The sequence below is a fragment of the Monodelphis domestica genome, chromosome 8 (assembly GCF_027887165.1).
Source record: "Monodelphis domestica isolate mMonDom1 chromosome 8, mMonDom1.pri, whole genome shotgun sequence".
In the NCBI taxonomy this organism is placed as follows: Eukaryota; Metazoa; Chordata; class Mammalia; order Didelphimorphia; family Didelphidae; genus Monodelphis; species Monodelphis domestica.
The window spans coordinates 167,468,712-167,495,231 of record NC_077234.1 but is presented as its reverse complement, the minus strand read 5'-3'; the positions used below and the strand labels follow the sequence as shown (position 1 = coordinate 167,495,231).

Sequence of the window (26,520 nt, the reverse complement as noted above, 5' to 3'; positions counted from 1 at the left end):
CAGACTTCAAGGGTAGCACTGAAACCACTATGCCATGTATTTATTTGTATATGAAAAATATTAGAGTTGTTTTAATCTTCAGGTAGTGGTGATGCAAGCATGCTTGTCTGTTTCTAGTGTACACCTGTCATGTGTATCTTCCTAGGTAAGTGGAGGTAGGGGGTGGGGAGAAAGAAGGAGGGTAGGAAGAGAAAGAAAATGAGAAACAGACAGAAGAAAAATAGAGCGAAAGGGAGAGAGGGGGGAGACGAAGAAGAAGAAAAAGGGAGGGAGGGAGAAATGTTCAGATTAGAAGATCCCAGCTGTTGCTGTGAGACTGAAGGCTGCAGCCACGAAGAAAACCTGCCAGTACCGACGCCCTTATTATCCCTACCAACTGCAGCTCTGCTTCCTCTCTCACTTCCTCCATTCAGCCCACAGTATCATTGCAGACCCTGTATCGAAGAAAACTTAAAAAAAGAGATAAAAAATAGAGAAAAAGAAAGAAGCCCCCAGCCCCCCTATTTCAGTCCCCCCGACACTATCATAATCATCGGCCCAGTAGTAGCAACACGAATAAAATAGCCCCAGAGCCACAGCCACCAGTCCCCCCTCGATCACGCAATGACGGGTGGGAGCTGCGCTAGGTAAGGTGCTGGGGAGTCTCCGCCTGTGTCGGAGCCGCGCGCGCCCTGGTGACTGATTTCTTCCCGGCTTCGTTTCTCCCCGGCCCGAGCTTCCCCGGTGTGGCCGCCGTCGCCGCCGCCGCCCAGCGATGCTCGTACCCATGGTTATTCTTAGAGTTACAGGTTGGTCGCCGCCGATGTGGTTTGGGGAGGGGGGAGAGACTAGGGGCTCAGACGCTAGAGGCCCGTGATGCTCCTTCGCCCTTGCATCTCCCAGAGGTTGGGCCGGAGGCTGGCGGTGGTAATGGGGGAGGGTTCGGTGGGGGGGAATCTGGGGCAGACTAAAGCATAGAGGCAGGTGGGCGGATGCGGGTGAAACCGCATTGCCCCGGGGGTCCTCCCTCCGGGCTGCCCCTGGCCAAAGGTCCGGAAGGGGTGGAGGAAGTGGGGCACAGTCAGGCTCCGTGGGAGCCGCAACCCACTGGAGATGGGGATGCGTCCTCTCTCTCCATCCCACCCTGGCTGTCCCTGCAGGGAGCTGTCTCTTTGGATCCGGGCTGCGGGCTGCTGGCTCCTCTGGCCTTTGATGCAGCTCTGTTAAATGCTGTGGGTGGAGAGGTCGTGCGCTCTCTTCCCTGGCCAAGCCCCAGGCCTGTTTCTGCTCCAGGTGCAGTCGGACTGGGGGGGGGGGGGGGGGGGCGTGGAGCGGGAGAGAGGGCTGCTGGAAGCCCGGAAAGAGTAGGTCGATTTCAGCAGAGGCAGCTGCCGGGGTGGCTTCTTCTGGCCCACTGCTGCTGCTTTCGCTCCAGGGGGAGACTTGCTGTTTGCAGGTGTGGGGAGAAGTTTCTGCGCCAGGTCGGTTCCAAAGAAGGCCGCGCTGCCCCTCCTCCACCCTCTATGCCTCCTTGGTTTGCAGTTTTCTTATCAGCCCTCCTTTCTATTCATTGGGCTACAGAACATCTTTCATTAGGGTGACCACCAACACAAAGCATCTTCCTAGCTTAGCTATACCATTTGGAGTCCTGAGCCTTTAAGAGCTGGGGTATGTAATGTTCAGCTGCCCTAAATGATCAGAGAAGTAATCTTAATCCCTGAGCTTCTCCCTTGATAAATCAGTAATTAGTTATACCTTTGGTTTTCCTCCTCCTTGTTCGGAATGGCTACACTAAAACAGTGCTAGAACCCGAGTTGCTTGTAGATGATTGAATTCTCTTTCAAAATACAACATATTGTTGGAAGGTAATAGTTTACACAGGAGAAAATATTTCTTTTATCAGTTTCTACATAGAATGAGAAGTCAGGAGCCCTGAAACTCCTTCTGTAGGTATGATTATCTGTTTGGGTCTCAAATTCTTCTGTGAAATGGGCTTAATATTATTTCACACCTCAGAGGACTGTGGGAAACAGAAATGTACCTAGTGGTTAAAAACAAGAACAAACTTTCCTATATAACTCTGGGTAATGGGTCAGAACTTGTTAGGTGGCTATGTTATTGTTCATTATTGATAATGTCATAACCAGGACTGTGGTTTGAAATTAAATCAGAGAGGAAACAAAGTAGTACTGTGGTCAACCACTAAGCCTAATGTTCAGGTGAACTGGCTTGCTAAATAGACATTTTCAGCTGTCACACCTTTTAAAAGCATCCTTTCTCTCAACTTCTAACCACAGGAAAGTATTTATAAGCTATTTGGCTTGTCTCATATGGCTCTTCCTCTCAGACTTTGATGGAATGCCCTGCTTCTCAGACTCTTGTGGTAGACCTCAGCCCTAGTAAGAGCTAAAACTGTATGAGTGACCAAAACTGTGGCTTTGGAGAAGAAAATGAAAGTTCAAAGGTTCTTGAAAATGTGGACATCGAATTGGGGGAATCTTGCTTAGATGGCTTTTCTAGGGGAGTTCTGTCGTTTGTCTTCTGGACTCTCACCAGAAAGCCTGTGTAAACTGGAATTGTCATTGCTTGTGAAAATTTAGATGCTCAGATTATTGTCTTGATGACAGTTCTGGGTAGAAACCTAAAAGAAAAAAGGCAACAAAACATGTTTAAAAATGATTAAGATCAATTTGGAGCCAGATACTCTAAAAGGAGGTATGGGAACCATTTTCTCTTTTTTAGCAGTCATAGTGAATGGGTTCCATTAAGTTTTTTTTTTCATTTCTAGCCAAGGAAATAACAAAAACTCCAATTAAAGCATATGTTCTTTATCAGTTGGTTCTTAAGACAGAATTAGTATTAGAATCTTTTATAGATACATGTATTTATACAAACAGGAAAAAAGTTCTATAGCTGTCTAATGTAGATTTTAGATTTATAGGGGAAAGAATCACTAAACTGATAATCATTTCAATTACTTTTCTTTACCACTTTCAACATAAAACAAAATTCTCTGCCCTTTCTTCTCAGATATCTGTGTTTATGTTCTTGGTTACAAAAAGTCATTTATTTTCCTTTTAAAAATAGCATCAGTATAATCTAAAGCAGCTTTGATATATGAATATAATTATACATACCACATACTCTTGAACATATCTGCCTTATGAAATGTTGCTGCCATATTTGACCTTGACTGACATTTTAAGAGACACTGAGCAATGTAAGATACTATCATGATAGTGACATAAATCATCTTTTAAAAACTATTATTTTGAATAAGGGGATTTGAATTAATCATGAGGAAGCTTCCTTTCTTACTAGCATCTGGGATTTATTTACCCTCTTTTCCAGGCTTATATTGTAGTCTACACTCATAACCAGAGTAAGGTCAGAATTACCTTTTAACAAACCTAGCCAAAATTAATAATAGTCTGTTCCACTGACGAATTGAGAGTGATGAGGGCTCCATAAAAAGTAAGTGACAGAGCCTTCCCAGGCTTATATTTCCCACAGAGATCTTTCAAATGTACAATCTTATATTCAAAAAATGAAAATGACCAATGCCCTTTGTTAGGCCAGTAATATTGATAAAGTCCTAAGCTTCCACCTGAAATGATTCAGAAACTATGAAATAGAAGGGACTCTTCTACTTACAGATTCATGGCTTGTGGTACCCAAATATATATAACTGACCTTTTCAAATTATATTTAAAAAGTAATGGCTTTTGTTTTCTCTGGCAGACTGAGTAAGGAAAAAGAAAAAGGAATAACTGAAGCTTTCTTGCACTAAAGTATGTCACCCCAAGTAGAGATTTAGGTTGCTTGATAAATTTTGTTAGAAAATTTTATTTGCTTAAATTAAAATCTCTCCTAGAGAAGGTTAAACCTTATTTGGATCATGTTGTAAGTTGGTTTAATGATATAATTAGATTACTTTCCAAATAAATGTTGCTGAAGCAAACATTTTAGTAGGCAGATCTAGAGCAAGAGGACATCAAGGAACAGTGCCAAGGGGAATGATTTTCAAGTCAGAAGACTTGAGTTTTTTTATTTATTAACATACATACTTTTTTTGCTGTTTGACCTCAGACAAGTTATTCAACCTTTCTAGGCCTCAGATAATTTGTTGTAAAATGTCCAGTTTATCTGAAGAGATAATTTCTAAGTACCTTGAAGTTCAAAATCCTCTGAGCTACAAAGACATTTTGAAATGTTCCTTCAATGATCACAAAAACTGCCTATGGTAGCCTTCTAAAGAAAACTGTGCTACCAAAATTCAGTGCTTAAAATTTTTGTTTATACCAGATTTGTAACTTCTGTGTTATAAGAAAGAGCTGAGGAAATTTTCTCTACCTGTACAACCTAGCGGTACCTGCTTTACAACGTAGAGTCTTAAGAGCTTCTGGGAACAGAAAAAAAGTAGTTAGACCTCTTGTGGACGGTCGTCTAGTTTATATGTACCATTAGAGGAGATATTAAAGCTGTCAGTGTATCCACTAACCATGCTGCCAGAAATGAGCAAAACTAAATTAAATATGGGGGATAGTTTAGCTACCAAACTTGGGCAGCCCTCAGTTGAGCTTAGGTGCCCCACTTCAATTGATTCCAGTCTGTTAGCCAAAGAAAAGAAGAGAAAAGAAGTCAAGAAAGAAGAAGAAATATACCCATTGATCTCCTATGCATTCCCTTTTATTTTAATTAGCAGGTTGATACAGTTTAGTATTGGCAGGATTTTCCTTTTGTGGAATCTTTAGAACATATACCCCACGAGGGTCAAGCTTCTGCTGTAGTTGCCATAATGGAAGATGGTCTGCTGAATTTGGAGAGTCAGGATACCTTGCCTTGAATTCTAGCTCTGAAAATATTTGTGTGGTCATGGACTGTTTCCTCCTCCTTCACTGAATATGTGTCCTCATCAGTAGAATAAGACTGATATGTGGTGCCCTTACCACAGGGTTTCTTTGAAGAAGATTTAAGTGTACTATATGGATGAATTATTATTAGTCCATCAGAAGAATTTAGCACATTGAGTATTCCTCTGTTTTTTCATCTAGTATCTGCCACCAAAAGGAACTTCTCCATAGTTGAGGGTATTGACATCAGATTTGTAAGAAAGACTGTCTTTTAGGAAATATAGATCAGCTCATTTCCCCTATTAAGGGATAGATTTATTTTTTTAAAAATTTAAAATACTTTTGCCTTTCCAAATCTCACTCATCCTTTAAGATCTCTATGAAATCTTCAGAAATGTTCCAGGATAGGTCCGTGTTAGGATAGTCCAGTGGTTAATACTAATGACTAAAATATGATAAAACAATAATAAAACATAAAATTCAATGAAATAAATTTATTCAAGATTGAAATGATACAATTTGCTAAAAAATAGAGCACTCCTCTGTGATCTATTTTCCAGGACAATGCTATATCAAAAAGATGTCCTTCAGGGAAGGAGGAATTCTTGAAAACTTCAGAAATGACAGTTCCATATTGACCTCATAGCCTGGACTTTTTATGCCTTTGGAGCTCTATAGGAACCTCATTTGGAAGGTTGGCCTCCTTGCCTCCTCAAATGGAGTGTATTTCAGCCTATGCTAACATTTCTGCTATATTTGGTTACTTTAATCCACACTGGTCCCCTTTCCTTTAAATTACCACAATATTTATAGTCTGTTCTATTTACCTTAGTACTTAATTATACTGTATTCTAGACCCAATTATGTAACTCTAGGTTGGAATTTCCAGGGAAATATATTTCATTTTGGATGAGGAAGATTTTCCTAACAATTCGAATGCCCTCTCTCTCTCTCTCTCTCTCTCTCTCTCTCTCTCTCTCTCTCTCTCTCTCTCTCTCTCTCCCCCTCCTCTCTCTCCCCCTCTCTCCATATATATATATATATATATAAAAATATATATATATATACACATATGTATGTGTGTGTGTGTGTAAAACATTAATATTTACTAGGCTGATTTACAAGGAAAAAAATTCCTCTGCCAATGGATATGCTTAAGAAAAAACTGGGTGACCATTTGTCAAGAATGTTGTATATAAGATAGGGGCTAGACTAGATGACCTCTGAGGTCTACAATTTTAATGCATAATGGGGACTTAATAAAGGTTTATTGATTGAGTGATGCAAACCTCCCTATGACCTCATTCAATATAATTAAAATTAAATGTGAATAAGTTAAAAGAATCATCGTCATTCATTCTGCATTACTTTTGATCTCTCTTTTGATTCCAGTTCAATATATAACATAAGGTATGCCAAACTAACTTGGAACATACATATTTTATCTATTCTCTAAAGGATGTTCTCCACCAATATTGGTTGTATAACAAAACACATATACACACAGGGATTAAGCAATGGGAAAAATAAAGTTGGACACTGTTTTTAATTTATAAACTTACATACTTTCCATTCTTAATGAAGTTATTTAAAAATATTTTCTAATTTATTTTAAGAATGTCAGGCAACTATTAAGCATTTTTAAAGTGTGTACTATGTGTCAGACACTGTGCTAAGATCTGAGGATGCATAAAAAGTAGGGGGCATTAAAAGCCAGTCCTTGCCCTCAGTGATTTCAGAGTCTAATGGAGAAAACATGAAGGAACCAAATAATACAATCTATGTACAGAATAAATAGGAAATAATTAATAAAGGGAAGTCCTTAAAATAAAGAAGGAATAGAAAAAGCCTCCTATAGATGATGGAATTTTATTTTAAAGGAAACCAGAGAAGCCTGGAGGTGGAGATGAGGAGGAAAAGCATTCCAGATATGAGAGAAAGCCAAAGAAAATGTCAGGAGAGAAGCAAAGCAGTCAATGTTAGTGGATCAAAGAGGGATCATAAGGTATAAGAAGACTGGAAAACTAGATGGGCAGGGTTGGCTTTGTACATCAAGAGGACTTTGTATTTGATCTTGAAGAGGATAGGGAGCCAGTGAAGTTTATTTAATAGTGGGGGTAACTCATATTTTTAGCCAAATGGAAAATAGACTGGAATTGGAGGAGGTTGACAAAAACCAGCAGATTATTGCAGTAGGCTAGTAGTTAGGTAATGAAAGGTTGAACCAGGATGGTCAGAGGAAGAATCAGTAGAGAGAAGGGACATACTTAAGAGGTGTTACACAGGTAACTAATTGAAATGAGTTTCAGGGACTTAACATTTTTGATTTCTGGATTTATAAGTAAAAATTTTAGATTACATTTGGTTGTTCTAATTTTTATCCTAGAATATATCCCTAAATAATTATATCACATTTTTATTTTTTCAAATGATTCACAAATAAATATGCTATTTCAATAAAGTGAGTCATTATTTGATTTGAATGATATTTAAAAAGATGTCTACCCAGAGATTTATATAAGTTCTCCCCAATTTTGTGTCTAATTTCTTTTTTCACCTGTAAATTTAAATGAAGATAAAGGAAATTTCACACTAAAGGCTCTCCATTTAAAACACAGCTATTTGTTTCTAAAGTTTTAAAAACCTTAATGTTTTAATTTAAACATTTATAGATCTTTATATTCCAGATAGACATATTAAAAATTCTTCCCTAATGAGAAAAATTATATAAATTATAATTTGGAATGGCTTGTTTTATACACTAGTATATGTATTTTGTTTTGCCTTGAGGTAATTTTGTAATAAATGTAAGTATATTAATATGAATATAAATCAATTAAGGTAAATGAAGCAATAATAACACAAATGGGCAAGAAACCATGAGAAATACATTCAGGAAAAGTTGTAAGGCATATAAGGCGACTTACATGTTTTCAAATACATTGCCTCATTTGATCCTCATAACAATTGTGTAAGGTAGGTAGCACAAATATTATTCCTTTTTCAGGGATAAGAAAACTAAGGTTCAGGAAAAAAACAAAAACAAATGAGTTGCTCAAAGTCACAAAGCTGGTGACCAGAATGGGCACTCAAGTCTATATCTTCTGACTGTGATTTCTATGTTCTTTCTACTACAACACACTTAGGGAATGTAGAAATGGCTATAGGCATGAACTCATCTCATATAAATAATGTCTATAAAAATGAAAATGAAATGTATCTTTTTAAAATTATAGAATCTACTATCATATTTAAAATTATAAAATTCTAATAGTCATTAATTGTGTGTATTTTCAATTGTATACCATTCACAACTAGTAAGAAATGTTCATTTATTATTCTAGACACTCAAAAAATCTAAAGGGCAAAGAAGGGGAGAAAGGAATTATCCCATGTCATATGGATTTCATACCCCCCCCAAAAAATCCAGGGGAGATGCAGAGAAAACATAAAGTAAATCAGTCACTCACAATAACCAGTTGAAAATATTTTCATTGGGAAAAAAGAAACATGAAAGTCATTTTAACTAGAAAAACTAAAGTGAAATGATTAAAAACCAATAGATTTTCTCCATCAACTAGTCATGAAGTCTTGTGGTTGTTTTTAGTTCTTTTATCCCCTCATCCCCAATAATCAATAATAAAAACCCTGTGGATTTTTTCCAAATGTCTCACACATGTTTTCATTCTAGTTGATATCCTCTTGCTCTTATTGATTATGTCACACCTAGATTATTGATGTAGTTGTCATTGGTCACTCTTTGCTCTATTCAAGCTTATCTCCTTATAGATTTCAAAGCACATCATCCTCTATGACATAGTGGATAGCTCTAGACCTGGAAATCAAGACAAACTTGAATTCTAGTCTGGCCTCAGAAATATATTATTATCCTGGGCAAGACATTTAATCTATGCCTTAGTTTTCTCAGTTGTAAAATGGAGATAATAATGGAACTAACCTACCAGGGTTGTTGTAATGATCGAATAAGATAAATGCTTAGCATTGTCTTGGTTCATAGTAAGTATTATAGGAATGTTAGCTATTATTATTGTTTTTATTGCTGCTACTACTACTACTATTATTACCCTTAAACATCCCCTATCTCATGTTCTTCTTAACTTAAGGTAATACTTTACAATGTGACCAGTCCAAATAATACTCGTTCATCATGATTTCATTTAATGTCCACAATGTTCTTTGAAGATTTCATAATTAATACTTCTCCCATTGATTTACAGATATTTTATAATTTCCATCATATTTAATACATTTATATACGGTTCTCTAATAGAACACATGTGGCATGAATGTTAGTCACATCTAATCAAAAAGAAGTGCCAAGGAAACCTTGTAAGGCTAATGGGGATCCCCTTCACACCTAGAAGAGTACTGAGTATATAATAGGCAACTGGTTAATATTTACTTATTGATTAAAGCATTAGAATAAGTCCCATTTATCCAGAATTCAAAGCGTATGGACTTTAAAATACAAGCAATGAAAATATAATGTTTAGAGTAGTTATCCTTGGGCATTACAAGATCCTAAAACGTCTTGTGAATTATCCAAAGTAGACAACTAAGTTTAGTATAATTTTAGTATTAAGAGAATCATGGAAATCAGCCTATGATCTCTGTAGTAATTCTTATTCAACAAAAATATTCAATTAACCAGGGTTTGCCATTTATTGAGTTAATCAGACTAATGATGTTTAAAAGATGACAAAAGAACTCATTTATGATACATTGAATACTGAATAATTGTAAATACTTTACATGTTATCGGGTATTATGTATCATCCAGAGTACAGGAAAAATAGTTGCATATACATTTCAATTTTGAATGTAATCAATAGCTATAAAAATATACAATATTCAGATAGAAATCACTTAATATTTTATTTGCCTTAGGCCATAAGGTCACTGCATCCAGGAGAAGGATAAAGTGGTCCTCAGTTTCCTGTAATACAAAATGGGGATAATTTTCCTTTGCCATATTACTTAACAGGTTTGTTATGGGGAAAGGTTTTTTTAAATATTATTTAGTCAATTTAGAATATTTTTCCTTGGTTACAAGTCATGTTCTTTCCTGCCCCTCCCCCCAATCTCTTCCTGTAGCCAGTGCACAGTTTCACTGTGTTTTACATCTGTCCTTGATCAAAACCTATTTCCAAATTATTATGTTAGCACTAGAGTGATCATTTAGTCTACATCCCCAGTTATATCCCCATCAACCCATGTGATCAAGCAGTGGTTTTTCTTCTGTGTTTCTGTTCCCACAATTTTTCCTCTGAATGTGGATAGTGTTCTTTCTCATAAATACCTCTGAGTAATACAATAAATCATTGTATTACTACTAATAGAGAAGTTGATTACATTTGATTGTACCACAGTGTATCACTTTCTGTGTACAATGTTCTCCTGGTTCTGCTCCTTTCACTCTGCATCAGTTCCACTTCACATGGAATTCCTCAAGTTCATTATTCCTTTGAGCACAATAGTATTCCATCACCATCAGATACTACAATTTGTTCACCCATTCCCCAATCAGAGGGCATCCCCTCATTTTCCTTTTTTTTTTGCCACCACAAAGAGCACAGCTATGAATATTCTTGTACAAGTCTTTTTCCTTATAATCTGTTTGGGGTATAAACCCAGAAGTGGTATGGCTGGACCCAAGGGTAGACAGATTTTTAGTGCCCTTTGGGCATAGTTCCAAATTGCCTTCCAGAATGGTTGGATCAATTCACAGAACCACCAGCAATGCAATAATTTCCCAATTTTGCCACATCCCCTCCAGCATTCATTACTTTGCTTTGCTGTCATGTTAGCAAATTTGCTGGGTGTGAGGTGGTACCTCAGAGTTGTTCTGATTTGCATCTCTCTGATTATAAGAGATTTAGAACACCTTTTCATGTGCTTATTAATAGTTTTGATTTCTTTAACTGAAAATTGCCTATTCATGTCACTTGCCCATTTATTAATTGGGGAATGGCTTGATCTTTTTACAATTGATTTAACTCTGTAAATTTAAGTAATTAGACATTTGTCAGAAGTTTTTGTTATGAAGATTTTTTCCCCAATTTGTTGCTTCCCTTCTAATTTTGGTTGCATTGGTTTTGTTTGTACAAAATCTTTTTAATTGAATTGAATCAAAATTATTTCTTTTATATTTTGGAATTTTTTCCTAACTCTTGCTTGGTTTTAAAATCTTTCCTTTCCCAGAGATCTGACAGGTATACTATTCTGTATTCATCTAATTTACTTATAGTCTCTTTATATTCAAGTCATTCACCCATTCTGAGTTTATCTTGGTGTAGGGTGTGAGGTGTTGATCCAAACCCAATCTCTCCCACACTGTCTTCCAATTTTCCCAGCAGTTTTTATCAAATAGTGGATTTTTGTCCCCAAAACTGGGATCTTTGGGTCATGGACTGTCTTGCTGAGGTCACTTACCCCAAATCTATTCCATTGATCCTCCTTTCTGTCTCTTAGCCAGTACCATTTTGTTTTGTTAACCAGTTCTTTATAGTAGAGTTTGAGATCTGGTACTGCTAGGCTACCTTCCATCTCATGTTTTTTCATTATTTTCCTGGATATCTTTAATCTTTTGTTCTTCCAAATGAACTTTAAGGTTTTTTTTTTCTAATTCAGTAAAAAAGTTTTTTGGCATTTCAATGAGTATGGCACTAATAAGTAAATAAGTTTGGTTAGGATTGTCATTTTTATTACTTTAGCTCATCCAACCCATGAGCAGGTAATATTTTTCCAATTATTTAGAACTAGTTTTAATTGTGTGGAAAATGTTTTATAGTTGTGTTCATATAGTTCCTGTGTTTGTCTCAGCAGATAGATTCCAAAGTATTTTATATTGTCTAGGGTGATTTTAAATGGATTTTCTCTTTCTAATTCTTGCTACTGAGATATGTTGGAGATATATAGAAATGCTGATGACTTATGTGGGTTTATTTTGTATCCTGCAACTTTGCTAAAATTGTTGATTATTTTGACTAGCTTTTTGGTTGAATCTCTAGGATTCTTTAAGTAGACCATCATGTCATCCACAAAGAGTGATAGCTTGGTCTCCTCATTGCCAATTTTAATACCTTCAATTTCTTTTTCTTCTCTAATTGCTACTGCTAGTGTTTCTAGTATAATGTTAAATAATAGAGGTGATAATGGGCATCCTTGTTTCACTCCTGATTTTATTGGGAATGTTTCTAGTTTATCCCCATTGTAGATGATGTCTGCTGATGGTTTTAGTTATATACTGTTTATTATTTTTAGGAAAGGCCCTTCTATTCCTATCCTTTCTATTGTTTTCAATAGGAATGAGTGTTGTATTTTATCAAAGGCTTTTTCTGCATCTATTGAGATAATCATGTAATTTCTGTTTGTTTGTTTTTTTGATATGGTCAATTATGTGGATAGTTTTGCTAATATTAAACCATCCTTTCATTCTTGGTACAAATATCACCTGATCAGAATGAATAACCCTCGTGATCACTTGCTGGAGTTTTTTTGCTAGTATTCTATTTAAGATTTTTGCATCTATATTCATTAAGGAGATTGGTCTATATTTTTCTTTCTCTGTTTTTGACCTGCCTGGCTTTGGAATCAGTACCATATTTGTGTCATAAAATGAATTTGGTAGAACTCCTTCTTTGCTTATTATATCAAATAATTTGTATAATATTGGGATTAGTTGTTCTTTGAATGTTTGATAGAATTCACTTGTGAATCCATCAGTTCCTGGGGATTTTTTCTTAGGGAGTTTTTTTATGGCTTGTTCAATTTCTTTTTCTGATATGGTATTATTTCAGAATTCTATTTCTTCTTCTGTTAATCTAGACAATCTATATTTTTTGTAAATATTCATCCATATCACCTAGATTACTATATTTATTGCCATATAATTGGCAAAATAGATTTTAATGATTTCCTTAATTTCATTAGAGATGAGGTCTCCCTTTTCATCTATGATATGGTTAATTTGGTTTTCTTCTTTCTTTTTTTTTATTAGATTGACCAGTACTTTGTCTATTTTCTTTATTTTTCCAAAATACCAGCTTCTAGTCTCATTTATTAATTCAATAGTTCAATCACTTTCAATTTTATTAATTTCCCCCTTAAATTTTAAGATATCTAATTTAGTTTTCAACTGGGGATATTTAATTTGTTTGCTTTCAAGTTTCTCAATTTGCTTGCCTAATTCACTGAACTCTGCCTTCCCTAATTTGTTAATATATGAATTCAAGGATATAAATTTCCCCCTGAGTACTACTTTGGCTGCGTCCCATAGATTTTGAAAGGATGTCTCATTACTGTCATTTTCTTCAATGAAATTATTTATTATTTCTATGATTTGTTCTTTAACCGATTTAGAATCATATTATTTAATTTCCAATTAATTTTTTGATTTGGCTCTCCATGTACCCCTACTAATTTTATTTTATTGTATTATGATTTAAAAACAGTTGCATTTATTGTTTCTGCTTTTCTGCACTTGTTTGCCATGGTTTTATTCCCTAGTACATGGTCAGTCTTTGTGAATGTACCATGTGCTGCTGAAAAGAAGGTGTATTCCTTTGTCCCTATTTATTTTTTCTCCATATATCTATTAACTCTAATTTTTCTAAGATTTCATTCACATCTCTTACCTTTTGCCTATTTATTTTTTTATTTGATTTATCTAGATTTGATAGAGGAAAGTTCAGGTCTCCCACTAGTATAGATTCACTATCTATTTTCTCCTTCAATTCCACTAGTTTCTTCTTTAGAAATTTGGATGCTATGCTATTTGGCATATACATGTTGATTACTGATATATTCTCATTGTCTATACTGTCTTTATCAGGATATAATTACCTTCCCAATCTCTTTTAATGAGATCTATTTTTACTTTGGCTTTGTGAGATATCACGATTGCAACTCCTGTCTTCTTTCTGGAAGTTGAGGCCCAATAGATTTTGCTCCAACCTTTAATTCTAACCCTGTCAGTATCTACCTGCCTAATGTGTGTTTCTTGTAGACCGCACGTGGTAGGATATTGGTTTCTAATCCACTCTCCTATTTGTTTTCATTTTATGGGTGAGTTCATTCCATTCATGTTCAGAGTTATGATTGCTACTTGTGTATTCCCCAGCATTTTGATATCCTCTCCTTTTTTCTTTTGCTATATCCTTTTAAATCAGTGGTTTGCTTTTAATCAGTCCCCCTAATCTCCACCCTTAATATGCTTCCCCCCCACACTTTTTGTTCCCTCATAATTTTTTTCAGGATCTGTTAAGTTCCCCATCCCTATCTTTCCTTCCCTTTTTGTACCCTCCACCACCCCTCTTACTTTTCCCTTCTCATTTTCCCTGTAGGGTAAGATAGAGTTTGATACCCCGATGGATTTAGATGCTCTTCCCTCGCAGAATTGATTTCAGTGAGAGTAAGGTTATTAGCACTCTCTTCCTCTCCTTATTATACTATTCTTCCCCTTCCTTTCTCAAGTGCCTCTTTGTGTGATATAGATTATCATATTTATATTATTTCTTCAAGTTTCTCTTGGTACCACCTTCTATTCTCCCCTCCCTTTTTCTTTTCTTTTTTTTGCATATCATCTTATAGCACTTATTACCCCAATCTCTTCCTGTAAATGATTCCTCTAACTACTATAATAGTGAATATAATTTTTGAGATCTACAAATAACATTTCCCATATTCCCATGTCTATTAATATAGACGATTTGATCTTATTGAAGACCTTAAAGAAGGGTTAAATTAAAAAAAAAAACATGTTTTACCTTTTCCCTCTCTTCTTCATTTACCTTTTCCTGTTTCTCTGGATTTTTTGTTTGGATATCAAACTTTCCACTTAGTTCTGGTCTTTTCTTTACAAATACTTGAAAATCTTTTATTTTGTTAAATGCCCTTACTTTCCTCTAGAAGTATATAGTTAGTTTTGATGGGTACATGATTCTTGGTTGAAAACCCAATTCTCTTGCCTTTCTGAATATCATATTCCAAGCCTATTGCACCTTTAGTGTGGAAGGCCCCAGATCCTGTGTAATCCTGATTGGTGCTCCTTCATATCTGAATTGTCTCTTTTTGGTTTCTTGTAAAATTTTCTCCTTAGCTTGGAAGCTCTTGAATTTGGCAATTGCATTCTGGGGGGTTGTCTTTTGAGGATTTAGTGTAAAGGGTGTTCTATGAACTATTTTAATGTCTATTTTGCCCCCCTTTTCAAGTACATCAGAGCAGTTTTCTTTGATAATTTCTTGTAGTATGATGTCAAGATTTCTGTTTATTCCTGGGTTTTCAGATAGACCAATGATTCTCACATTGTCTCTTTGTGATCTGTTTTCCTGATCTGTCATCTTGTCAGTGAGATATTTTATGTTTTTTTTTTCTATTTTGTCAGTCTTTTGACTTTGCTTTATTAATTCATGCCATTTTTGCAAGATCATTGCCTTCCAATTTCCCAATTCTGGTCTTTAAAGATTGGTTTTCCTTTTTGGTTTGATCTATACTGCTTTTTGTGGCATCCAGCTGTTTCTCTAATTGGGCTTTCTAGTCCTTTAAACTGCTATTTTCTTTTTTGAATTATTTCCCACTTTTCTTGCTAGAAGGCTTCCATTTTTTTTTATAAGCTCCAATTTAAATTCTTCAAGAGCTTGTGGCCAATTTCCATTTTTTGGAAGGTTTTGGTGCATTTACTTACTTTTCTGCTATTTCCACTGTAGTCTGGATTTTTCCTCCATAAAAATTATCCAGGGTGAACACCTTCTTCTTATTTTTCTTGGTGTTGGGAAGTTGTTGTTCCTGGGCACTGTTTGACATCACTGTGGTTGTTGTTCCTTTCCTTTCTAGTCAGACATCTGCGTGGGGAGGGCAGGCTTTGTATGTATGGAACTAAGAAGCAAAGTTTTGCCTAAGGCCACCTCTCAAGTCTCTGCAGCTTCTACTGTTTACTGCCCTTTTCTGTGTTATCTCCCCACTGGTGCCCCAGGTCTGCGCTCTTCAGCCTGCTAAGGTTTCAAGTATAGCTGCTCTCAGGGGTAGGTCTTTGTGGTCTTAGTCAGCTGACAAGGACCTAAAGGTGCTCCTCATTTGCTCTAGAGGTGCCCCTTGCTCTCTTACTGATTCTAGCATGCTGGCTCTGACTCTGGCTGCATATGTGGGGTGGGGAGGATTGAACAGTTTGTGTTTTGGTACAAGTTTTTTTTACCCCCTTATAATGTGGAGATGCCCAAATCCCTGTACCTTCCATGCTGTGCCCTACTGTAGAGTCCCTTCATTAATAAGAATTTGGTGTTTTTTTTGGCCTTTTGAGTAGTCTATATTAGTAGGTGGTGAGGAGAGGAAGAGCCCTGTGTCTATACTGCTGCCATGTTACCGGTAAGTCTATATTTGTGGGGAAAGATTTTTTAAAAAAAAGATTATAGCACTCTATAAATGTGAGTTATTTTTAATGAGAGGTATCATGGCAGCCAGAAGAGCACTGGACTTTTCTTATTCATAAGTTAGAAGATTTGGGTTTTAATCTCAGTTCAGAAATAAACTAGTCAATTAATCTTTATCAAGTGAATGGATGAAGAGTACTTTTGCCAAGTAATTCTGTAAGACTTGAAGATACAAATACAAAAAAGGGAAGAATGGTTGTTCTTGAGGAACTAACTTCCTAATGGGATAGATAATACACATATAGGAGAGATGGGGAAGGAAGGGTCCTAAGAAATTGTATTCCAATGCTTTAATCAATAAGCAAATATTAACTGGGTACCTATTATATATAAACTTTTTACAATGCTTTGGGAAATATAGGAAGCATAACTGATAGTAAAGTCAATATTCTTTGTCCTGAAAGTTGGGAGATATATTTTCCTGTCATTTCTCTAGGTCTAAAATTTGTTGTTTTATTTGTAATTTTTATTTTTTTCATTATGAGCTTGACAAAAATGGATATTTCATTATTCAAAGAATAGAATAACCTTCTATTGAAATCATAAACTTATGTTTTTTAAATGTATTTTAGTTGTAATAAGTGTAATATTCATTAAAGTTTCAATGCATTTTATTTGTTTTTCAATGGTCTATGACTGGCATTCTTTTCCCTTTTTCATTTTTAAACTCCTATCTTCCATCTTAGAATAGGTATTACGTTTGAAGGAAAAAGAGTGATGAGGGCTAGGAGTTAATGATTTGCCAGGGTCACATAGCTAGGAAGTATGTCTGAGGTCTTATTTGAACCCAAAACTTTCTGTCTCCAGGACTATTGAGCCACCTCTATTCTCTTTTCTTTCAAAGAAGATGACTTATTTCTAGAAGAACTGTCTACACTTGCTGCCTCCATTTCTGTATCATTCAATACTCAATCCTTTAGTGTATTTTTCCTTTATTTTCTGGTATAACTCTCTCAAATCATTAATCACCTCTTAGTAGCCAAATCCATCCTAAAACAAATGAAAAAAACCGTTTCCCTTTTTTTTTTCTCTGTTCATCATCCTCTCTGCTTCATATGGCACTGGGGACAGTTCCCTCTTTGCTTTCTTAACTCAGTATAGTTGTAATAATAAATAGATTTTTGGAAATTGGCATATAGTCTAGCTATATGGTAATTCTTCTTTAATCAGAATATCCAGTTAACTATTCTCCATTCATTCTGGACAAATAACTCTTGCACTCCCCTGGTTTTCTCCCATTAGTATGACTGTTCCTTAGCCTCTTCTGGCTTCAAATTGTATTATATATTCAACCTCTTGAACTTAGAGATTACTTTCAGTCATATATGTATATATATATATATATATATATATATATATATATATATATATCACATATATATGAAGGGGGGGGGGGTGTTAAGTGACTTTCCCTGGGTCATGTACCTAGTAAATGTCTGAGACTACATTTGAATTCAGGTTTTCTTGACTCTACTGCTAGTGCTCTATCCACTTCATCACCTATCTGTCTACCCTAGGTATGTTTCTACCTGGATAGGTCACAATCATTTCTAACTTAACTAGTCTAAAACTTGACTCACTAACCTTCCTCGAAATTTTCAGTTCCCTCAATCTCACATTTTTATAAATTCACAGTTTACTCTTTTGGTGCTTCTAAAAGTAGGCATTCTTTCTTAGTACTGATAATCCTAAGTACTTGGGGGGGGGTACCTTCATATGTGCATGCTTGATTCCTTCTGAAACACAAATAAATGAAAAAAGAGATTTGTTAGTGAACAGACTGCATATTTTGAAAAGAGGACAAAATAAAGCTGTTCAACTTATGTATGTTTTTGGATTATATGAATTCACAATCATATCAAGTTCTAGGTGATAGAAATATTTGTTTCCTTTTTAAGTAGTTTAACTGATAGGCTGCTTTATTTTTGCAGCCAGGAGTTTTCTTTTCTATAAAATGAAGAGTAAGAAGTGACCAGGTGAGAAGGTAGAATTAATATTGGATTTGGAGACAAAGGACCTTGGTTTAAACTCTAGCTCTACTTTCACTACATATGTGACCCTGGGCTAGTTATTTAAATTTGAAAGACCTCAGTTTCTTCAGCTTCAAAATAAGGAAGTTGGATCTGAATTCTTCTTTTCCCTTATCTATGATACTATAACTTCAAAGGTCCTTTGCAGCTCCAAATTTGTAACAGTAATAAAACATTTTGGGTATGCAATCATTCATATTGGAGTCTTTTTTAAAAATCTGTTTAAAAAAGACTAAAAATCTGTATTTTTGAACAGCATAACCATTTTTTTGAGAGAATGGCACTTTTATTGGCGGTATTTGAAATAGTAACTAGAAAAAGTATTTTTTCTGATTTATGGAGGGCTCAGTGTAAAAATGGCCAAAATGCTTCTTATTTTTAATCAGTTGGGCTGAAAAAAAAGTAAAACAGATAGAAGAGCCTTTCTTTGGAGATATTTCTTTGAAATGTTTGACTTCCCTCATTTCCTTGCCAGCTTTATGTAGTTGCTGTGGTCCTGCTGTGTGACTGTCATCCATGAAAGATTATTTTTTTTGCAGTAATACTATTCTTATTTGTTGGAGGTTGGAAGATAAATTAGTAGGCAGACCAAAGCAAACTGAAACAAGTAGAGAGAAAAGGAAAATGTGGGTGGTTTCCTCATAAAAAGAGGCCCTAAGATAATCTCCAAGAAATCTATAATTGCAGAAGCACGGACCAAAAGCAGCAGTTTATTTAATTGTTAGTATCAATGGCAAAACTGATAAACACATTTTCAAAGTGGCTTTCATCCATCTTACAAGTCAATGTACCCAAATGGGCATAGAGAGGATTCAGGTTTTCTTGAGAAAAAGTAAAGTATCCATTAGTGTATATTTTCCTGGCCATCTAAGAGCAGCAGCCAGATTAGGTAGGAAGATGTCTCTATCTTCTTTGGGATATATGTGAAAGGTGTCAGAGACAGAGAGGGGAGAAATTTGTGTGGAATGAGAAGGAATGATGCTCTGGTTTTAATTTTGAGAACTTTATTTCTATTTTGTCATTTGTGAGACAGTGGGAACTATTCCAGAATGCCCTGTGATTCATTCTTCCTTTTATTCCAGCTCCCTGTGAAGGGGGGATGCCCAATCATGATAGGACCTGAGAATCATATGGGAAGCTGTGAATAACCTTAGAGACCATCAAATCCAATTCCCTGCTCTTTTCAGATGATGAAAATTAATCATAGAAAGGTTTTGGGAATTGGTTGGGCTCAGATATCTAGTTTCTGAGTCATAATGCAAACTCCAGTATTCTAATCTCATGTAGTCTTAGGCAAATGCAGAAGAATAAGATGAGGTGGGAAAGTTAGGTTGAGTACAGGTCAAATTTTAGGAGTATTTAATACTGGAAATGTTAATATTTATCTAGTGTGCAATGGGCACTATTTTTAGACAATATGGAAAGATGTTCAAATACTGTTATATAACCATTGATTGCTTTTGTGGGAGATTGGAATCAGGGAAATCCATGAGGAGGTTATTATAATAGTCAAAACATAATTTAATGAGGGAGTATGTTTTGATGGCTTTAAGGATACATTTGAGATACATTTTCTCTACCATCTTGTCTAGAAGACACCTTTCTGTGAGAGACATTTAGAAAAGATGAATAAAACAAATTCCTGTTAATTCTACCTGAGTAACTTTCATTTTATACACGTCTTTCCTCCTTTGACCCTGCTATTACCTTGGTGTAGGCCCTCATCACTTCACATCTGGATTATTGCAATAGCCTACTGGTTGTTCTCTGTGTTTTGAGTCTCTCCACACCCTAGTACATACTCCATTTATCTATCAAAGTGATCTTCTTAAAGCATGTCACTGTTCTCCCCATTCAATAAATTCTCATGAATCTTTGTTACTTCCAAAATCAGATATGAAATCCTGGCTATACAAAGCCTTTTCTAACTTTACTCCTTCCTCTTTCCAAACTTCTTATACCTTGCTCTCATCCATGTATTCTGATATCCAGCAACACTGACCTCCTTGCTCTTTTTGAAGACAATCCATGTTTTTTGGCTGCATTTCTACTGAGTATCCACAAAGCTTGAAATGCTCTTCCTTCTCTTCTCTGCCTCCTGCGTTGCCTGGCTTTCCTCAAGTCTCATTTAAAATTCTAGTTTCTACAAGGAAGTAAGGTAAGGGAGTGAACATCCTTTTATTAAACACCATCTATTTGCTATACACTGTGTAAAGTACTTAATTAATATCTCAGTGATTTGGAAGTCTTTCTAGATCCCTCTTAATTGTGAAGATCTCTAATTTATCCTTTACTTATCTCATTTGCACATAGTTTGCAAGTTACAGTTGTCCTCCTCATTAGACTATAACCTCCTTGAGAGCAGGGAATTTTTTTACAATATATTTTCTTTTTTTTTCTTTTATTTCTTATATTTTTCCAGATTTCCTGTAGATGGAATTTTAATAATCATTTTCTGACATTTTACAATCTATGTTCTCTCCCTCCTTCCCATGCATTCCTTCTTCCTGAGATGTCAGGTAATAGGATTTAGCTTGTATATATGCTATCATGCAGCACAAAATTCCAAGTTCATGATTTTATGAGAAAAAATACCTATTACTTATACTAGAGAAAATTCCTGGAGGAAATAAATTGGAGAATGATATGCCTCAACTACATGCAAACACCACAAAACATGGACTTTTGTTATTATTTTTAGGGATTTTGTTTGTATCTTTTCTTTGTGGCCTTAGACTTAATACAATGTCACATAGTAGGCATATACTAACTATTTGTTGACTTGATTTAAATGGACTTGGTCTGGATAATGAGACAGAGGGAAGAGTCTAAGATAAGACTTATGATTTCAATATGGGTCACCAGAAGGTGGTAGTAGAACTGATAGAAATAGAACAGTTGGAAGCACCAACTTCTGGGGATTAGAAGATGAGTTTCATTTTGGACATGTTGAATTTGAGTTACAGATGATTTATCGAGGTAGAAATATCATTTGGAAACGTGAGCTTGAAACTTGAGAGAGAGTTCAAGACTAGAGATATTGATTTGGAAGTTATCAGCAAAAATGTAATACAGCAGTTGAAGTTTAAATGACTTTTGAGCTAGCAAAGGAAGAGAGCAAAGCTAGAGATAGATGAGGGCAGACAGAACTTTGGAGCATGGGTATAGTTGGGAAAATGAGGAGGAGGGATCAATGAAAGGGGCAGAAGAGTGGCAAGAGAGCAAAAGGAGAATCCAGAGAGTAAAGTATCACAGAAGCCAGCTGAGAATTTTGAGAAAGGGCTCAACAGTGTCAAATGAAGAACCGTCAAAGAGGATTAGGACTGAGAAAACGACACTGGGTTTGTCAAGTAGGAGGTCATTCCTAGTAGATCCAGTAAATATATTTTTCTTACATTATCTAGCAGTGTTCAGCAGCTTGGGAGCAAAAATGAATTAAGTAGACAGAGGGGATTAAGAAGTTGAATAAGGGGAAAGGTGAAAGGTAGACTACCTCTAGGTGTGACCAAATCAGCGTGATTTAGATGACATAGGCATGAAAGTAGAGCCAGGAATGGATAATGGTCATTTATATTTGACAGTATTTTACAGAGCAGTTTCCTCATAACCCTCTGAAGTTGGCAGAGTGGCTAGATGGATCTCAGAGAGGTTAAATGATTATGTAACTAAAAATGTCAAAGATGTATATATATATATATATATATATGCATATATCTTTTTGCCAAATAATGCCTTCTCTAGTTGTTTGGGGAAGCGGATGGAGGGAAGGAATTTGCATGTAAAAAAGAAACAAATTAATTTTTTTAGGTACTGATTTTTTTTTTAATTTGGTCTATTTCAAACATTTTTCCTTGGTTATTTTTTTAAAATGCTGTGATCAGGATTTGAACATAGCCCCATTGGCAGCAGCATTTTCACTATACTAGCCTGCTCTCTAACATGTGGGAGTTGAGGGAAATCATGTTAGAAGCAGATTCAGTAAAGCAGATAGGATAGGAAATTTGTGCTACCTGTTTGACCTTGAACAAGGATCTTCCAGCCTTTCTTGGCCTTAGTCTTTCGACTTGAATGCATCTGATTAAGAGCTTTCCACTTTCTCAGCGGTCATCTAGTAGTACATGATTAGACAGAAAATTCGTAATTATTTTGTATCGACATTTGCTTCCTTGTAACTTTACTGGTCCTGGTTTTGCCTTTTGTTACAATATAGAATAGCAATGATCTCAGGCTTAATGAAAATTATGCTTCACACATTCTATGTTCCAGAGCAGCTGGCTGGCTTACAGTTCTCCATACATTCCATCTTTCATCTTGGTGAGTTTGCACAGACTGTATGTCCCCCATGCCTGGAATACATTCCTTCTTCCCTTTTACTTCTTGGAATCCCTAACTCCCATTTATCGGCACACCTCAAGTGTCACATCCCACAGGAAGTCTATGATCATCTATACCTCCTAATTTCTAGTGCCTTCCCCCTCCTCACATATCACTTTGTCTATGCTTTGAATATTTTATCCTATGTCTGTCTATCTGTATGCTGTTTCCCCTGATAAAATGTGAGGTCATCGAGGACAGGGACTGTTTGTGTCCCTAGCACAGAGCACATTGTAGGAGTTTAATAAATGCTCGGTGATTAGAAATTAAACTTAAAGTCAGTCCAACTTTTCCTATTCCCTAGATAGTGAGTCACCTCCCCAAATCTGCATCTACTGTTTCCCTTTTAATATCAATTCAATCCTTACTTCCTACAGAAGGCCCTTCCTCATTTCCCCTGTTGTTAGTTCTCACTCATATTCCTCTAAAATGACTTTGTACACTATAAAAATTTACTTATTTGGGTACATTTGGTGTCCTCAGATAATGTGTGGTTCCTGGGGAATGGGGCAGTTTCCTCTTTGTCTCAACACTCTCCTATCCTTTCTACCCACCTCCCCTGTGTAGGAAAGACAGTGCCTTGTACATAGAAGACATTTCTCCAAAACTTTAGGAAAATAAAAACTTCTTTTAAGATTCATATATTGCTATATTTCCATGTGTCTTCCTGTGTATCCTCACTTGTCTTCCCCACTATAGTCAATGTTCTGGTTGTCACATTCAAAACCTACCAACTCATTACTTTCGGGTAACGGAAATCGTCTAGGGAGTCTAATAAATCTGCCAAATTCACCATACTTCCCTGTGAGTCAGCTTTGGCAGTCAGTCACATGAAGATTTGGAACTTCTACACTCCCTGCCCAGGATTCAAGAAAAGGATACTGAGTATATTTCCCCACAGCTAGGGGGAAAGAAGCTCACGCAGATATGCGTAAAGTGCCCAGGAACCTAAAAGGATAATTTAGCTAGGGCAAGCATGGAGAATCTTCTTGTGTTGCTAAGGAAAACAGAAGGAGAAAACTCCATATATTAGAATGAAAAGGAAACTAGAGTGTTTGTCCCATAGAAAGCTTTGTGATATAATATGAACTCCTTGCGAAAATGGAATTTTCATGTCTATATTTATCTTCTATGTATAGCTATATGTACATATAGATGCTATTCTCATCATATCTCTACTCATGTTTTAACTTATCTAATTTAATATTGATTTGAACACAGTCTGATCATATCTCCCTGGCAGCAAACAGGTATTTAAGGAAGAAATCACTGTGTATATATCCTTTTTATATACAGAAGCATAATTTTTACAAGATATTTTGTTCAGATTTCTTTCAAAATAAGGGGAGGTATGTGTGGGGGAGTATATATGTACGTATGTATGTCATGCCATATTTAGAGATTTTAAAAAATAATGAGGATACTATAAACACCATGTTTTGTTTTATATGGCTCCTCATAGCTCCGTCAGCTATTTTGTATCAGAAAATCAATTGTTTCTTCATTACTTCAAGAGTCTAGGATTTCGTTGACATGAATATTTTAACCATCCTTTATTATTTTTAATAATAGCCATCACACATCATTACCTTTAACCATCACATATTATTATCTATTATTAGATGGTCTTTGTGAGTTGCTGTGGTCAGCAGAATCCATTACCTGCAGGATAAACTTTTAGTGATGAACATTTCTTATGTAGTTAAGCTGTTCCTTAGACATATTTGTGTTCATAGTATAGCCCTATAGTAAGATATAAGATTGTTGAGAACTAGGTTTGTTTCCATTTTTGCCTTTCTAACCCTGTATCTGATTTTGTAGGCTCTACCAGAGTTTGTATTCCACTTGGATAGTTTTTGAGAATTGAGGTTCATATGACCTCATCATTAGACATTAGAATAGGACTTTAAGGCAGAGAATTCAGTACTGGAAGATGCTTGAATCAGGTAGGCTTTGCCTCTTTGTAGGGAAAAACCCCCTTAAGTTTTTAGTTATTACTTCATCCCTTTTTTTCCAACTTTACCTTAGAAAAGATGCAGCTGAAAAAATTGTGGGAAGGAGAAAAAACAAGGGAGGGAGAAAAACTGAATCCTAAAATGTCAGAAAACAATTGTCAAAAATTGTTTCTACATGTAACTGAACAATATGTAAATTAATTTTTAAAAGACGCAGCAAGCTTCATTGTATTATGCTAAAGTCTTTTGAGAAATGTATTCATTATTTTTTAAAAGACTTGGAAAGAGAAACAACAGGCTAAACTTATAGAACAGATGGTCACTTTGACTTAAAATCTTCTGGGAGAAACATTATTTCATTCCCCTTTAGGATTCATTATTGATCAAAAGTGATATGTAGACATATAATTTTAAATAGAGGTAAAAGAGATTTTTATTTCTTTAATAAGCCTCATTTTCCAAACAGAAATTTCAACCCAACCCCATGATATCATCTAAGTTCCATTAGAGAAGCCCACATTGTTTTTATAATAATTTCTTCCTTTATCCTGCTCCTAACTATCTCAGTACTTCTCAGTTTCCTTTGTTGGACGTCCATCATAACCTCTTGAATTACAAGGTTCTATCTTGTGTCTTCTTCTCTTCTCTTACTGTACTATCATTTTTTATCTCATTATCATACAAAAATAATAATCTGTATGTATCTTACACATATTGGTTTATTTATATGTTATCTCTTCCATTGGTATAGAATTTTTTTAGATCAGGATTGGTTTTTTGTTTATGCTTTCACGTTTCTTTGAATACCAACGACTTATTATAATGTCTGGCATATAATAAAGGATTAATAAATGTTTGATGATTGATGTAGAGATGATTCCCAAACCGTCTTACTAGATAATATACTGTGGTGCTTTTCTCTGGTTAGATTACCTTCTTTAATCAATCTTCACATTAGAGAAAATGGAAAGAGAAAGAATAAAAGAAGAGTTTTTACCCACCAAATAATTATTATTTCTGAATCATCTTCTGATTAAAATGGATTCATAGATTCAGACCAGTGCCCTTATTTTATAATTGAGAAAATAGATCTAGAGAAGACAAATGACTTTTTCAAGGTCAGCATAACAAATCAATTGCATAGATTGGTGTTATGCCAATTAGGAGCATTTTATGTAATGTATTAGAAACAGAATCCCAGTTATGTTGGTAAATTTCAAGATGGTTAACAAATTTCTCTTAACTAGCATCTCATAAAAGATCTGGGAAGAATAAATAGATTTAAAAAAATAAACCTTTTTAGTAGAAGGTAGACTATATTATGAAAAAAAATTATATTTGGTATATAAATACTGGCATTAAGTAAAATCAAAGGATAAAATCTTAAAATGAATATTTATTTATTCATATGTAGATAGTGACATTATTCTTGGCATATAGCTTTCCAATAGTTGAAAAGAAAAATTAATGAGAATTTATAACATTAGAAAAAGAGGGTTAAATATCACAGTTCTGTATCTAGTGGTTCATTTTCAACATTCACATCAATATCTATATTTAATGAATATGTTGTTCATGACAATATTTTAGATTATTTTTAGTTTGCATTTTTTGGGAATAAATGTGCTTCCATAGCCTAAGGAAATATATTTGTATATGCATATACAATATTGATACGCAAGATTAAAAAGATACAGATGTTATAATTACTTTCACAATCCATTCCAAACTCACACACATTATTCTTCCCACCCATCCCAATTCCCCTGATTTTCCTGTCAAAGGGAGATGGAGAGACAAATTTATTCAAACATCTGGGTCCTGAGCTTTTGCCAGCTCTTGGCAACCTTCATTAATCTTTGAGATTCACACCTCTATTTGC

At 35.4% G+C, this 26,520-nt stretch overlaps 1 protein-coding gene across 1 annotated transcript in view; it reads left to right on the top strand.

Moving 5' to 3' along the window:
* The first annotated feature begins 602 nt into the window (after positions 1-602).
* NALCN (sodium leak channel, non-selective) overlaps positions 603-26,520 on the top strand; it is a 514,200-nt gene continuing 488,282 nt past the window's right edge. Inside the window, exon 1 of the mRNA XM_007501336.2 lies at positions 603-788. The gene's annotated coding sequence lies outside the window, so the exon portion shown is untranslated. The remainder of the gene's footprint in view (positions 789-26,520) is intronic.